Below are 17,875 nucleotides of genomic sequence, written 5' to 3' on the forward strand. Positions count from 1 at the left end.
GAAAAAATTAAAACAAACAATGATTCGGATTATCCAGAACTACCTGTAACTGGCAATAACAAACCATCTTACTACCATCCTAATAATAGATTTTCACCTCTGAGTAATTTAGTTGAAAATGATAATAGTGCTAGTTATAGTGCCTACACATACAGAAAACCTAAATCTAAAGTAAATACCTTCAGTTACAGTAGTAACATGAACTCCAGACAAATCCCTTCAAATAGATTTGGTAACACAAACAAGCCAAATCAAGGTACAGGTTCAGACAACATCGAAGAAACATACTCTACGCTATCAACAGACAATGAAAGTAATAGAGAGCAATTAAAAACCCTTTTGCAGGATAAAATTTACGAGTTAAGGGGTAAATGCCTTAAAATTAACCTATCAAATACTAACACAGCAAAAAAACAAATTGAAGAGATCTTTTCTTCTTACCTTATAGGCATAAATAAAGATAACACAAGCAAAGGTGAAAATGTAAGACCTCCTGAAAAACCGAACAAATTAGGTATAAATAGTAAAGGCAATAGCTTTACTAAAAATAAATAATGTCATCCTTACTTAACCTTCATCAATCTATTTTGAGATCACTGAAACTAAATTATTAAAACTAACAATATTAGCAACAATGGAAATACATAATTTAAAAGTATTTCAGTGGAATGCCAGGTCATTGAAACATAAATGGCCTGAGGTAATGCAATTCTTTTCCAATCAGGGCATTCATATTGGTGCGGTACAAGAAACTTGGCTAACCAATCATGACAAGTTGATTGACAACAATTATTATCTACTAAGACTAGACAGATTTGATGGATATGGTGGCATAGCACTAATAGTACACAAAGCCATAACTACTCAAGTAGTTAGAGAAATTAATACAGAATCTACCCAACTCCTTAGTATTACCACCACCAATTTGAAGTATCCAATTAAAATCATAAACTTGTATAGCACCAAGAAGAAAATAAACAAGGAATTTTGGTTTGAAAATTTATTTTCTGATGATAAAGGGTATACTCTAGTGTGCGGTGATTTCAATGCCCACCACCCTTTTTGGGGTTGCAATAAAGCTAACAGTAGAGGTAATGATATATACAACCATTACAATAACTCCCTATTCATACTTGCAAACTCAAATAATCCAACCACAGCTCCAGCTTTATACCATCAACAGTCTATAATAGATTTAACATTTGTTTCACCTAAGTTATACTCAACGATGCTCAGTTGGGATGTATTGCATGATCCAATGGGGAGTGATCATTTTCCAATTACAATCAGCTTTCAAATTAGTCAATTGTATTCTAACATAAATCTAAACAAGAATTATACTAGAAATGTTAAGAGAGCTAATTGGGAAGTGTATACAAACTACATAGAGCAGGTGTTAGCGGATATCCCTGACCATTCATCGGTAGATATAAATAAATTTTATAACTTAATGACGGAGGCAATAAATATGGCAACTCCTTGTGCAAGAAAGGCAAACATTGCTGAAAAGTTAGGTTTTGTTCCTAAAACTTGGTGGACTGAACAGTGTTCTCTGGCAGTTGCTCAGAGGAGGCTGTCTTTTAAAATATTTAAACAAAATATGACTGCACTTACATATAGAAATTATCAAATTGCTCAACACAAAGCTCAGGTAGTAATTCAACAAGCGAAAAAACAGGGTTGGTCTAATCTATGCAATCAGATTAGTGACAGAAAGTCATCAACCTATGCTTGGAAAATTATTAACAAACTAAGGAACAACACAATGGCCCACAATCATGAATTTGATAATAATACTGAATTGGCAGAAAAATTTATGAGTCATATTGTTCCAGATTATGTAGCTCAAGTCAATGAAATTAACTACCCCATAATCAATATTACCAGTCAAGGAAGCTTTCTTGAAGATAGTTTTAATATGAAAGAACTTCATAATGCTATTTATTCTAAGAAAAAGGATACATCCCCAGGATTAGATGGAGTCACATATAGTATGATAAAGAACCTCCCAATGAGTGCACTCTGTATTCTGCTAAATTGTTACAATAATATATGGAACTATAAAGTGGAATTACCTAAACAATGGAAAGAAATTAAAATAATAGCTATTCTTAAACCTAATAAAAATAAAGGTAATGAACAGTCATATAGGCCTATCTCATTAATCTCCTGTCTAATGAAGATCATGAATACAATGATCAAGAATAGGTTTGAGTGGCTAATTAACAAGCAAAAATTAATTCCTGAAAATCAATTTGGATTTCGGAAGAAGCGTGGCTGCTCAGATTATTTACTTACCTTAACCACAGATATACAGGTTGCTCTAATTCAAAGAGAAAATGTTATTGTTGCAGCACTTGACATTTCAGGTGCTTATGATAATGTAGCTATTCCACTCCTACTGAGAAAATTATACATGCAAGGTATACCAACAAAGTTTATACATCATTTTAGTAAATGGCTCATAGGAAGAAGTCTACATCTGATTCTTCCAAATGAAACAATTACCAGACATGCCTACAAAGGTTTGCCTCAAGGAAGTGTAATAAGTCCTCTTCTTTTTTCATTGTACGTCTCTGATTTAAAGAACATCCTACCTGAAGAAATACAGACAGTACAGTTTGCTGATGATATATCTCTTTACACTTGTCATAAGAACTATGACACAGCATTCAACAATATGCAAATTGCACTCAACAACATTGTTAAAAGCTTTGATAAACTATATCTTGAGCTTAATGCCACCAAAAGTAATATTACAGTATTTTCAAGTAAAAGAAATAATGATAATGAACAGTACGGATATTTTTATGTTAATGGTCACAAAGTAACACCTAAAAATACTATCAAACTGTTAGGTGTGACAATAGATAATAAACTGTCATTTTCAGATCATATAAATAACCTATGCAACCAATGTCAAAAAGACTTAAATATCCTTAAACTGTTAGCATGTGGAAGACAGGGATCTCATCCGGACATCATAATTAAAGTATACAGAAGTCTCATACTGGCTAAACTGGATTATTGTAGTTTTTTGTTTGGTCATGTATCTGCAAAGTTACTAAATAAACTTGAAGTTATACAAAATCAAGCCTTGAGGATAACCATGGATGCATTTAAATCTACACCTATCATAGCTTTACAAACCGAAACCTCTACATTACCATTAAGTATGAGGCGTACTGCCATTGCAGAAAGAGTCATATACAAAATAATATATGATGAAGAACATCCAGCACACTATAAAATTAATTATCTCAATCTATTAATCAGCATGTCAAGTTATTGGAAGAATAGGAAAATCCCTCTGTATATAAAAGCCATACATAAGATTGGTGAAGTGGATCATAATTACTTTGACCATAAACTTAAAATACCAAACCACTGGGATTTGGACTGTCCAATTTTATTGACTAATCCAAATGTAGTATTTAATACATTAATAGATCATGAAAGTTACAGTAAAAAGACCTGTAATGCGGCGGTAATCCATCAGGGAATAAATAGAATGTTTGTAACAAAATATAAAGATTGTTTGGCAGTTTTCACAGATGGTTCAAAATGCAATGAAAAGGTTGGAGCTGCTGTTTATATTCCATCACTACAAATAGAACACAAATTTAAGCTAAGCCAGTATATGTCGAGTTACTCTGCAGAAATATATGCAATTTATTTAGCAGTTGAGTTTGTTCTACCATTAAATGAAGTCAGCATAGTTATATGCACTGACTCTTTATCAGCCATCATGGCATTGGAAAACTGCAGTAAGGGACATAAAGAAAATGGTATTATCATGATGATTTTTAAACTGTTGGTGGAAACACAGAAAAGAATATATATTCAGTGGATACCTGGACATATAGGAATCCATTATAATGAAAGGGTGGATAAATTAGCTAAGGAAGCAGCTAATGATGGAGTGGAAACACAATACCTGCCAGTACCTATTGATGATTTTAAAGCCTTCCAGAACAAATTTTATGGTTTACAATTTACAAACCTCTTACAACAATCCTCAAAAGCTGGGTGGTTTAAACAGATACAGAGCCAATTTACAAAATACCCATGGTTTAAATCATGTAATTTTAGCAGGTGGGAAATCATTAATATCAGTAGATTGAGGCTTGGTCATGGCAATGTAAATTCATGTCTATACAGAATAAAAAAATACTTCACTCCGCTATGCCTAAACTGCACAATGGCTAAGATAGAGACAATGGAACATGTTTTGCTGGAATGTCCCAAGTACTCTTATGCCAGGCAACTTAGTTACAAGAAAGTAAATCAATCAAGATACAAAGCCAATCAACAGAATTCGAATATTATATTAATCGATTTGCTGCGAAAAGCAGACACTCAAATTTATAAAGAAATTAATGATTTTTTAAAAATAGTAAGTAGAACCATGTAAATTTGATTAGGTTGTGGAACACTTAGAATACATGCAGTGGCAGTGAAAAATATCAAAATCACTATCATATAATCCAATCAAAGAGATTTCCTTAGTTTTTCCTTCTCCTAACTAACCATAAAATTACACAGAACATGTTAGAAATTATGGTTCTAGGGTATGGATTTTACTCTACATAACCTTCATAGAAAACAAACAAAATGAAATAAACATCTGATAAGCTAATAGCAATATAGTAAATTACAAAAAAGAAGAAAAAAAAACACATGAATTGGAAAATGCAAAGACTAACTAATTGTTCATAGCTTGGCCGGCAACCACAAGGTTCATATGTAAAAAGTGAATACGGCAAATAACTAGAAAGAAGACATAACATATAAGACATAATCTTATAAGTGTACTACGTGGCCGCATTATAAGATTATAAAGGCCAGCCAACAGGCAAAAAGAAAAAAAAAAAAAAAAAAAAAAAAAAAAAACCAGTAAGGCTCGCTTCACACTACAACGACAGGTCGTTTACACGACATATTGTCGTCAACGACACAAAAATTAAACCAGTTCACATTAGGCCGACTGTCACCCGACACGACATTCTTGGCAGTAAGGTTATCGCAGTGCCCTTTAGTTTCTCTAGCGCTTCTCAGTTTAGTTAGAATCATGGATCGGAAAAGTTGATGTGTTTTTTGTTTTATTTTTTTGTTTTTGTAAATTAAACAATACTCTTACCATATTCGTTTTTTAATTGGCTTCCATCTCTTCAAAGTTGTCATTTAGCTGTTTAAACACTTCAATCCATGCGTTTTTTGTCTGAATTCTGTCCTTATAATCACCCACTGTCTTATCCCAAATAACAGGGTGCTGTTGCACCACTGTGATTAGTAATTCTAAATCAATTGTGTCCATAATCACAAACAAACACAACTCAATGATCTAGGATAAACAAGAGCGGTAGCAGCAGACTGAAGACTGTCGTGTCGGAGTAGTATGAACAGTCTCAGTGGATCGCGGCGCCCTCAAGTCGTTTGAACGACACCGACAGTCGGCCCGAGTCGAGGGATGTCGTGGCTCCCTCGACACTTGCACGACAGCCGTGAGTCGGCTACACGACCACGACATATGCCGGCTCAGTGTGAAGTGGCTCATATACTCTTCTTCCCAAGAATCTGGTAAACGACACACGACTCACGACAGTCGTTGTAGTGTGAAGCGAGCCTAACGGGTTACATTTTCAAAACAACTCACGATTAATCCTTTCTTCTGGTCATAGAATATTCTCTAGAACTATCTCCTACCACCTTTCTTCTTCTAATATAGACAAATTTAAGACTACTGAGTTTTTTGTTATTGTGGAAACTTATTTTTCACTACTTTTCATCGTCTAAATATTATGAAAATAACCGTCGAAAAAATGGGAAGAACAATCCTTTCGACTTTTTCCTTTGAAATTAATATTCTCAATTACTTAATTATTTGTAGGTAATCAGATCTCTGTAATTTTGATATATTACCTGATACTATTTCGAGGGTGTTTCAATTCTTCTCCAGAACTATCAGTAATTTATTGTCAGGCTGTAATAGACAAAGTCAAAGAAGTTATAAATCTAAATAAACCATACATCTAAGAATTACTTTATTATTAAAAACACATTAATGGATGTGACTGCTATAGCAGTCATGGGGAATGGGTTTCTATATGACACTTCAAACATACTGATCAACCCAAAGTGCATGACTGCCATAGCAGTCATGTACCAAAATCAAGTGGCAGGATACAGTTTCATATCTCAAAAACTATTTGAGGTACAGCTAAAAGAAAAATACTGCCATAATGTAAAAAAATCAGGAAGATGGATGAAGTAAGAAAAAGTGTGACTGCTATAACAGTCATGTCCCCACACATCAATATTTTATCACTAGGGTCATGCCTGCTAAGCAGTCATTATGTTTTTCAGTACAAAATGTTTTTATTGTTTATGTAGAACAGACAAATGTTGAAATAATACTTGGTGTCTATAATATGACCATGGTCCTAAAAATCATTAAATGTGCCAGTTATTAAAACATTTTCCAGGGCAAAGTGGTGGATTCCCATCACAGCCTTCACAGCGGTAGCAAGTCTGCTTCTTGATTTTGTTCTTATAACACTCCCTACATCTCAAGTAGTATGAAGTAGAACGCTTCCAGTTAGGAGGTAGGGGGATTTTCTCCATACAGTGAGAAAGTCGTGGTTCAATAGCAGCAGTTCCTGGACGTAAAGTCTTCTTAGGCTTGATCAAATCTCGACCATGAGTTATAGTTTGTGGCAATCCGATGAGGTCTTGTACTTGGTGATTTCAACTGGATTGTTTTGTTCTGTGCCATGGCGATTTTGACATATTACCATTTTTGGTTGATGGCCTGTTGTAATTGCCAGAACCTCTCTTTTATCACACCATTTTGAAACATAAACCTCTTCGTGTCTCATCCAAATGTGCTCGCCCTTCTTCAGTTTTGTATTTGTCACAGCTTTTGGGTTGTCCTTACGATTCTTTCGTAGTGTTCCAGTACTGTGGGTTTTTCTTGAGAGGAGAATCTTTGAAAGGGCTACACTGTTGTAGTAATTGTCCATGTAGATGTGATGTCCTTTGTCTAAGTATGGCTGCAGGAGTCGCAGAACAAGATTCTCGGTTTTTGAACCAATTTCATTTTCACCAACATGTCCTTGGTAAATTTCAACATTTAAAACGTATCCGTTAGCAGAACAAAGTTCATAGAACTTAATGCCATATTTTGACTTTTTGTTTTTTATATAAACCCGGAAAAAGAGTCTACCTCGAAACAGTAATAGGCTCTCATCAAGTGATAACTCTTCCTCTGGTATGTAGGAAGTTTGGAAGTTCTTAAGTAATTTGCTCAACAGTGGCCTTATTCTAGCTAGTCTATCAGGATCTTCTGGCAACTCTTGAGGAGTTGTATAGCAACAGCTAAAACAACGCAAAATTGCTTCAAAACGCCTACCACTCATCGAATGAGAAAATATTGGGTGGAAGCACAGGGGATTAGTTGAAAACATACTTCTTACTCGGGAAAATCCTACTTGGCCCCCTAATAAACAAAGTCCAAGAAATATTTTCAACTCTTCTGCCGGCACCTCTTTAAAGTTCTTCAATCTTCGTCCTTTTGCATGTGGACTCTTCGTTTATCCATTAGCCTACCATAATTATTAATTGATGAGCAAATCATGTTCATAATATTCTCATCCCAAAGTTTAGAAAAAACTAAGTATGGTGTCACATGTGTAGGTAAATCTAATTTGATGCCACTATGATCTTTGTCAAATTGAAAGTTAGGTACGGGTTTTGCATCTTTTGACCAAACGATTTTAGGCTCTGTTGAGTTTTCTGTTGTAGATGGTTGGTTAAAATTTACTTCAGCTTCAAGTTCCTCTGCAGAGGACTCATTAAAGCTTGCATACTTCCTACATCTGATGGCTCGTAATTTGGATCTTCATCCGTGTCGTCTGCCTCACTTGAACTATCAACATTAATGTCCATTAATGTGTTAAGAGTTTTTACATTATTAAGACTATCAATGTTTATATATTCCACATACAATATGTACTACACATATACACTAAAACTGTTGTCAAGTTATAAAATAAATTTAATTCAATCAAGTTTTTGAAGTGACTACTTTAGAAATTACTACTTTTTGGCGGGCTATGAAAGTATGTTAAACACGGGAGAAACCCTTTAGTTTCGCGTCACGCATGTTTATGTTTTCTACATGCTTTCAAAGTAGCAGCTAGAAAACAAACAGCTTTTCGGCAGTTTTACCGAAATGTAAACAAGCAGTTATAAAAACATGAGATCCGAACTAACAAAAGTTGACGTTAATTAAAAATATGTTAGAAGAGATTAAAGTGAAATATAAACCACAATAACATATAACATTATAAACATAAGGTAAATAATGAAACTCTTCTCTAATCTAGTAGGTAGTGTTTTACAATGAATTGTTTTCTATAGGTTTGATCAGTTTACCCATATTATTATTGACCTAAATGTCGAAATATCTCATCGTCTGGATCTATCCCTACTTCTGCAGACGTAAGCTCCAATTTAGAAGCTATCGAAATTTACAAAATCAATTCATACTCTTCTATTAGTAGACACTCTTCTATTGACTTATCACACTGAACAACTTCTAAAACCAAACAAAAATTGCAAAAAGACTAAAATATAGGGTAAAATACTGGTTTGAATAGATCTACAAACTACTAATTTGTTTATTAAGGAATGCAACGTAAAAATGATTAACTTACTGCATCATGTAATAACAGTAGTTAAAGTTCATCGGATTCTAAATTGAATTTCAGCACGGTTAATATTAATTCTTATTCCAGTTCGCTAGTAGTATCGTCCTAACGAGATTTCAAAAAGGCTTAAACATACATTGCTTAGATCTAGGTAACAAATCGTAGTGCAATTTAATCCTTGAAGAAAGTGCATCTTTATGTTGATTATAATTATAACCTTTACTCAATTACATTGGGCATTCATTACCTTACATTCACTTAAAAAATAAATTGCGTAAAAACAGATTTTAAAACAAATGTAGCAGAAGAAATGTCAAACCCATTAACTGACATTTAAAAATATAAATTAAATTTAACAATATCAAATGATAAAAATACAACGATATATGGAACAACAATAGATGCTGTGTTTACAAGATATTAAGCAAGATTTTATTCCACCATTTTTATTTCTTATTTCAGTTAGTATAAACCCATAATTCCATTTTTAGAATATAATGACAATGAAAAATAAGTAATTATTTTGGAAATACAAGATTGTTGTGAAAATGATACAGACCAAATTACATAAACTAATAAAAACAATAGTAAAAAATAGTAAAATAATTAATATGAGGAGCAAACTTTCAAAACATGTTTTGTCCCGAAAAATAAAAAAAATTGGTTATGCATTGAGAAGTAATTGTTTTGCTTCAAGGAAGGTCTTTAAAGCTAATACTGATCAAACAAAATTCTCTCCTATTATAAAATAAGGTCCAAACATTACACTTTCGATCAAAAAGTGTTTTGTCTTCTGACCAGTTTAGGTCAAAGCATGTTTTGTCCCACAGCCAATCAGAGTGAGCCATACAGTGCAGCTGATTGGTTGGCTTAGTCACATGACCATACACCAGTTTTACCAGGCACAGCTTTTTACCGGCTGACCGCATCTTTGGACGCGTTGAAAAAAACCTTCGTAAGAATCCCATAATCTTGTTACAGGGAGAGTATGTTACCCTATATACAACTCCTGGAGATGTTAAACAACTTGGTGAAGATTGGCATAGTTTTGATACCAAATCGACATTAGCAAATTATTTTAAGAATTTGGAGAACATTATCAACATGAAAAGAATACTTTTCAATAGGGATGCAATTGTTGAACAGCAAATTGTAAATAAGACTGGGACAGTCACACGGACATTTAAGTTAACCGTGGGTGTTAAGGGACTCCAACACTATCGTTTCCAAGAGGATGTGAATTATTTGTCATTACACAAGAAAGGTGTTAAAGATGAAACCATTAGGAACAACGTGAATTTTTAAAAACTTCCTCTCAACCACTGTATAAGTGATGAGAAAAAGAAAGACGTAAACAAACTGTTAGGTGTCATGTTCGGACCTGAGTGGAAAACTTTACAGGAGATCAGTTTGATTTTTACAAAAATATTTTGAACTCAGAAAGTGTCGTAGATACTGAAGAAGGTAATGAAGAACTTTGTGAATGTTTGGAAGATGTTGCTGTCAGGATTTAAGCTTTTTTATGCAATGTTAAGTAACTTTTTAATGAGTGAATTCCTACAGGGTACATAAATAATTTTACTTTGCTATGTTTTCTACTATTGTAACAACAATGTATAAATAAAAAAATGTTATATTATTTCTAACATTTACTTTACTTTTTTACTCTACCCCTATATGAAGTGTTCAAAAAGTGTTTTGTCCGGTTTCCAAATGTTCAAAATGTGTTTTGTCCATATTGCTCGTTCAAAAGGCGTTTTGTCCTACATTTGAAGTCAAATTTAAACTAAACTGCAACATTTTTAGGACTTTTACTGCTTGATAATAATTTAAAATTGTATCATTGTGTGAATAAACATATAACACTTAATATACTTGACACAATAACTTACTTACAGGTTTTTTGCAATTTGCCAACATTCATAGGAGTGTGACAAAACACGTTATGAAAGTTTGCTCCTCATATAGTAAAAAAATATTAATAGTGAAAATATAAATACTTTTTACTTTAATATTTTCAAGTCAGTGATCATTGTAATATTTGAAATGTAAAAAATATTACAAATATATATATAAAATTAATATAAAATATTTTTATGTTAAAGAATTGAGTGTGTCATATTATTTTAAAATATAAAAACCACCATTTAATAATTAGCAAACTTACTTTTTCATGACATATTCACTGCCCGTTATAAGGAGTAGTCACTTCTGTCAGTGAGTCCCGTGAATGCCTTTCCACATTATTCTAACTGTATGTCTATATACCTATGTGAGTCTAAAGTATACAGTGATCTTCTTATCAATTTCTACATAAAATATATTAATACAGTACAACTTTAGAATGGGACAAAACAATCAATCATAAGAAACAAGAACTCCAGTTAACCTATATTTAAATAATCTAAGATATATCCATGTAAGTAAACAGATTACACATTCATAAAATTTACACTAATTTACTTCCCATATATATTATTTCCCGTATATACATTTATATCCACTGTATACAAATAACAATATAAACCAGTCATATTATCACTAAAATCATATCTATACAATATAAACATTTATATTTAAGCCATCTTTCCTGGGTAGTTTTAAAATGCAACACTAACATCTCTAGCATTTACATTAACATTTACTGGTAATATGTTAAATAACATGATATTAATATTATTGAAATTTTTTTGTTATTTAATTAGCCTAAAGTAGTTAACATCAATTCAGTCTTTTTGCCTAATATTGTGATCAAGGGCGTGACTTCTTAAGTTGTGTCCTGTACTTTAATTGTGTAATAATGTACTTTAAATATACAAAAAAGTGCAAAATATACAGAGATGGTAAAGTAAGTAATTCCAATTCAGCAAAGAGTGGCCTACAGGATTCAGTATCTCTTACACCCAGTGTTCCTCTTATAGCCTTTTACAGCCACTTAAAAACCTCTTTTGCTCCAGAAGAGTTTCCCACAGGATTATACCATATATAGTATGTAGATGGAAAAGTTATATTAAGCGTTTAGTACAAAGCGCATATCTTTAAATTTTTTATAAATTAAATTTTAAATAAATGTTCGAGGGTGGTTTGATAAGTCTGGTAAATTTATATGAAAGAGCGAAAGATTTTCGAAACCTGCACTGTTGTTGGTTAGCCTTTTTCTAAACTTTCGACAGATATTACAGCAAGACAGGAGTTGGTGAGGTCCATGTAGGTTCTGCATCAATAGTGAAGACCATTTACTTTTGGATCAATGAGTTTAAAAGTGGTCGAAAAATCATGGAATATGAAGCACGCCTAGGTCAGCCCGTTGAAGTCACCACACAGGAAACCACCGATATGGTGCATGATATAGTAATAGAAGATCGAAAATTGAAAGTTCGCGAGATAATTAACATTGTAAGCATCTCAACTGAACGAGTGCATTGCGTCCTCCATGAAACATTCGCCATGAAAAAGCTCAGTGTGCCGCATCTGCTCACTTTAGATTAAACACTGAAACGAAAGAACATTTCCACTCAGAATCTCACACTTTTCAGGCGCAATCCACAGGACTTTTTGCGCAGGTTCATAACTGTGAAACTTAGATCCATTTCATCAGGACAATGCTCCAGCCCACACAGCAGCTATCGCAATGGCAAAAGTGCTCGACTTAGGATTCGAATTGGTTCCTCGTCCACCCTATTCACACGACTTGGCTCCTAATGACTTCTTATTCCCAAACTTGGCTTGGTGGGAAGAAATGTTCATGGAATGAGGAAGTGTCTGCCGCTGCGCTGTAACAGACTATTTTGCAGAGTTTGACAAAGTCTACTTTACTGATGGGTTGACAAAATTAGAAACTCGCTGGACCAAGTGTGTAGCCTTGAATGGAAACTATGACGAAATAAAATTAGGGTTTTTTAAAACAATATTTTATCCTATTTTTACCAGACTTATCAAACCACCTTCGTAAGTTATATTTGCTAGCTTATTACGCAGATTATCGGTGTGTTTATTCCATAGAATTCTATAGAAGTTTATCATCTAAGAAGAAACTATTCTTATGTTCAACTTTTGTTTAGATTAAAATGATTTCTTCAGTTTTCTTTAATTATTAGTAATTTGTTTGTATCAAAACTGAGGAGGAAATTTACCTTACTTTGATTTTTTTCTTGTATTATAATATTTAGATTTTTATTTAAACTAAGAAAATTGGTATCGTCTGCACACAGGACACACGTACTATTTACACAACTAGGAAGATCATTGATATAGACTGAAAAGTGAAAAGGGTCCATCACTGACTCATGAGGCTAGTATTTCTAAGTAGGTCTGATCTCTTAGAATTTTAACAGCCTGTAGTCTCTCAGTAAGATAGGATGTCATGAAAAGCAGCTCGTTGCTTCTGACCTTACAATATTCTAACTTTCTAATAAGAATTATATATACCACGAGGTCAAAAACTTTACTGAAATCTAATAAGGTTGTACTTATATAATTGTTTTTTTTTTTCGAAATGTTCTATAACATAACTAGCAATGTTTCCAACTGTTTTAATGGTAGATAGACCTTTTCTAAAGCCAAACTAGGTGTCCGTTAATAAATTCTCAGATTCAAAATAATTATATATCTGCTCTTCCAAAATACTTTAAATTACTTTATATGACATGCAGAAAGAAATAGGCCGACAATTACTTTTACGACATCTGTCTGCCTTTTTGTAGACAGGAACTGTTACAGATATCTTTAAACACTTGAGGAATTCATCTTCCACCATCATCTTACTTATTAAATAAGCAAGAGGAATATTTATCATTTGCCCTACTTCTTTTAATATTCTTATCAAAAAACCATTGTAATCTTCTATAACAAGTTTCTTAGCCTATTAATATGATTTAATACAGTTTCAGGGCTTATGATAACCCAAGTAAAATCTTACAATTCTGGTTAATATTCCTATATCTTAACATTTCATTGTATAAGCTATATCCAAATGACCATCATATATCCTAATGTTTCACTAATATTTACAAACTACTTATTAAATTTTGTGGGAGATAGGAGGAGGTCAGTGCTATTAACATTTAACATGCTCTTAGTCTCAATTTAATAAAAAAGCATTCCAGGCTGTCTTACAGGTATTTCCAGTCATATTAATATAATTCTCATTTGCCTGAAGTTTCGCTATCTTAACTTAGCTTAATATAACCTATGACAATAATACTCCTTCTGTGTAACATAATTCTGTGATTTACTGTAATAAACCATTTAAGATGTGGTGTATACCAGTTTTAACAAGTCTATCTTTCTTAAACCTATTGCTACGAACTTTTTTTGTAATGTTGTCCAGACACACGTCTTCCCTAATCGGTTGACATTCAAACTAAATAAATTGTGTGATCTTAATATTAAGTAATATAATACTCTCCCTCTCCATGTACCTGATATCAATATTTAGATCAGCTGCGATAAATACCTCTCGAGACGAACGAGCCTGTGCTCAAGAAAGTTAAGAAGTCCAATCGTCTTCTAGTGTAAGCATTCATATTTGAGTCGCGTGTCCTACACTAAAAAGGCATAGTTATTAATCTAAACTTAATTATTGTATCTAAACCAAAAATTGTAATTTAGCATTGAAAATAGCATTTTCCCCTTCTTTTTTTATTAATTGTAAAAGCGTTTTTTTATTACAATCTGTTAAAACTAGGATACATAGGTAAATGTGATATATTTTATAACAATGGCGGTTAAAACTAACATATAAAGAATATAAAAAATAAATTAAAATGAAAACACAACCAATAACATATAGAAATAGGTAACATGAATTAGTTAGGAAGTCTGATTTTCTTGGTATATTTATATGAGTACTATTGCCCAGCAAATTCACAGAGGTAAGTGGTTGTCATCAGTTTGTAGTTGAACAAATATTTCGTGTTGATTCTAGAAGTGTTCTTTATGAAAGGAATTACAGTGTATCTTTCAATCATTTAGTTTGTACTGAACCAAAGATCTTGGAAAAGTAGTTCTCAACACATTAGATTGGAAACACTAAATGATATAAAGTATTGATTTTGAAGCAGTTGCCTACAATTCGGTGTGGCCACACAAGCTTCGAAATAATTCGGTATAAAAGCAATTTAAATTCCATTGATAAGTGATATTTTCTTTCAAATAAATTTTTGAAAGAAAAATTTACTTTACCCTTAATTTACCCTTTCGAAATTTTGATTTGAGTTGTAGCCTCTTGTTTCAGATGTTTATGCACCATGTGACGTCTATCTAGATGAATCCTTAAATATCTTGTACCACCCTGTTGAGGGATTGTACACTGTGTAGAGTGTAAAGAGTTACTGCATTAAATTAATATAGTAAGGTAAGTTACTGCTTTTCTCTGTAGCTTCTTTGTACTCTCCCAGAAAAGATCATATAACCTGAAGCATTTTTACGATTTCATTTCTCAGTGGTGTTCTTTAATTTTATAAAAACTGACTGGCAGTATAAGTTGATTAGGTGAGTCAAGAGATGAACCTATTTCGTAATTATTATAAAAAGGATTACGCTTGACGACACCATAGAAATATTCTGCAAATAAACCTACCTTTTCTGTTTCTCTTTGACCAAGAACCATCTGGTTTAGATAAAGGTGGAATTGGGGTGCGTGGCTGCTTTAGGCCCTACGCTTTTAGTAACTTTCCATAGAGTAATTAGTCGTCTCGGGGAAAGACTAGAGGTGATCTCTTGAAATCGCTGTTTTAACATCTTGAAGTATGAATTTTAATTGACGTGAGGCCCTATTGAAATTTGTTTTGTCTATTGAATTTTTAAAATTTTTCCATACCCGTCTCAGACACCACGTTCAGCTATTTTTTTTTGCTTAATTTGTATGGGCTTATATTACTATTATAAGACATTCCATGATAAAGGACTAATCATATTCACAATATCTGTGCTAGAGTTACCTCCAACACATATGTCTAGTAAAGTTCTGTTGACAGTCTTTAAAATATCCTAATCCATTCACACTTTGCGTATGTACGGTGTGAGACTTAGGTAAAGTTGTACCAAAAACAAAATTGAGTGTATTATAGACTTCAGATAAAGGCTATGAGAATTATTGGCAAGTAAACTATGGAGAGTTGTGTGAAGAAACTTTCAGGGAGCTGGGATTGCTGACTCTCTTTTGCCTCTAAGAAGTATCCCTGTACTGCCAATAAAGATGTAATTTGGTTCGTGGCAGGGATGTTCACCATTTTTAAACAATGGACAGGGACAATTTCAGAACTAAGCATCACAAACTGTAATTATCTCAGTATCTTCCACAAAAGGTTGGTGTCAGATTAATCAACATGTTCCTTGAAAGCATAACAAAAGATGAAACCCAAGCGCCTTTTAGTGTCTAAAGAATTTTATTCATTCATAAGTTCATGAGTGTCACTGGAATTTTTGTACTGAGGTACTCAATGTATGGAATGTAAATTTGATTGTAAGTATACGTAGGTTTGGCTTCTTTTTAGTTTAAGATTTGACAATTACGATACTATGGAAAATTGTGACAAAATACAATAAAGATTATTATAGTAGAATATAAGACAGAGAATATTAAAATGCCTATGATAATAGCATTTGAGAAATGGAGAAGGAAACTGTTATGAATGCATTAGTATCAAAAGGGTAAAAAATACTAAACAATTTTTCCCTCAGATCATATTTCCTTAGTATAACACACTTAAAACCAATCATAAGACACCTAAAGAATGTTAAGTCAGTGTCAACTAACTATATACAAACGCTTAAAATGGTGACTTTAGTCTATTTACTTTTTTGACAGTGATTATAGTATTATTTATGTGTCTGACAGTAGGTTTTAAATGTCAAGCTATTACAAATATAGGTCTAATATGAACAAAATTGTCTTTTGATATTTTTAACCTCCTTATTTTGACCTCTACAAAAACTAGGTTGGCTGACGATCCGATTTCTTTCTTAGAATAACATTCTCTACATGTTTCAAGAACAAACAGCTTGTGTGCATATAGAGCTTCAAATAAAAATAGTATCAGTGAAATCCTAAAACTAAAAAAAGGAATGAGAATAATGTAAAATTTTAACTACTATGGATCATTTAATCCCTAATCTTACAACAATTCACTGACCCGTGTACAATACTTAGAGAATTATATAGAAAGACCGGAAAGCCAGTCTACCACAGCACTGTTTAAAAGTTCTAAAATTGAAGTTGTATTTATATAAAGGACATTTTCCACACTCCAAACGTTTTCAGGAAATTCAATCCAACCTCACATGTACCTTACCTGTCATTGTCTGTTCATAATTGGTTTAACCTGCACCACAGCTTCCTCAGGACATCCATCACTATGGGATTAGTGTTAGGTTTAAATTTGAACAGATCCAAGTGTGGCCGAAGTGTTGACCCATTCCCTGTGGTGCACCACTTATACTAAGGATGTTGCTAGGTTCCTGAGAGTGGTAATAGGGCGGGTTCCTGGATTCAAATCTCCGTCCAAAGCCAGTGAGTGGCATATCTACTGACAGGCAAGTCTGGGATTGTTCAAAATGCCTCATTTAATCTCCCTGATGATAGTATTCTCCTTATGAATCAGTAAATAGTCATTTACAGGAACTAAGAATAATGATGGTTTTCTCACTCTATGTTTATAAAACAAAAATGTTAAAAAAAATTCAATAATAAAATATTAAATACGATTCAGTGCATAATTATAACACCAGGAAAAAGGATTAATTTGAGTCAGTAGCGTAGACTAGACAAGAAAAAGAATTTCGCAATAACAATAAGAGAAATAAAAGGATTGAAAACTTAAAATATGAACTAATAGCTATGTTTTTAATATTTTTATTCGTTATATTAATTTGAGAAAAACAAATAGATTAAGCATTTTGTTGTTATTATTCGCAAAAGATAATATGTTTTTTAATATTCATGTTTTTATTTAAATGTTTTATTAGTTTCAAGTTAAGTCAAAATATGCCAATAAAACATCAAGTGTATGTTTAGTCTGTATATGTATTACTAATATATATATATATATATATATATATATATATACACTTGCAGTTATCCGCAACTACATACACAATGAATGAGCACTTCTTGTTCAATTAAATTATATTTCTGTTGTCAATGTTGAGTTTACCTCATTGCC

The sequence above is a fragment of the Homalodisca vitripennis genome, chromosome 2 (assembly GCF_021130785.1).
Source record: "Homalodisca vitripennis isolate AUS2020 chromosome 2, UT_GWSS_2.1, whole genome shotgun sequence".
Classification (NCBI taxonomy): Eukaryota; Metazoa; Arthropoda; class Insecta; order Hemiptera; family Cicadellidae; genus Homalodisca; species Homalodisca vitripennis.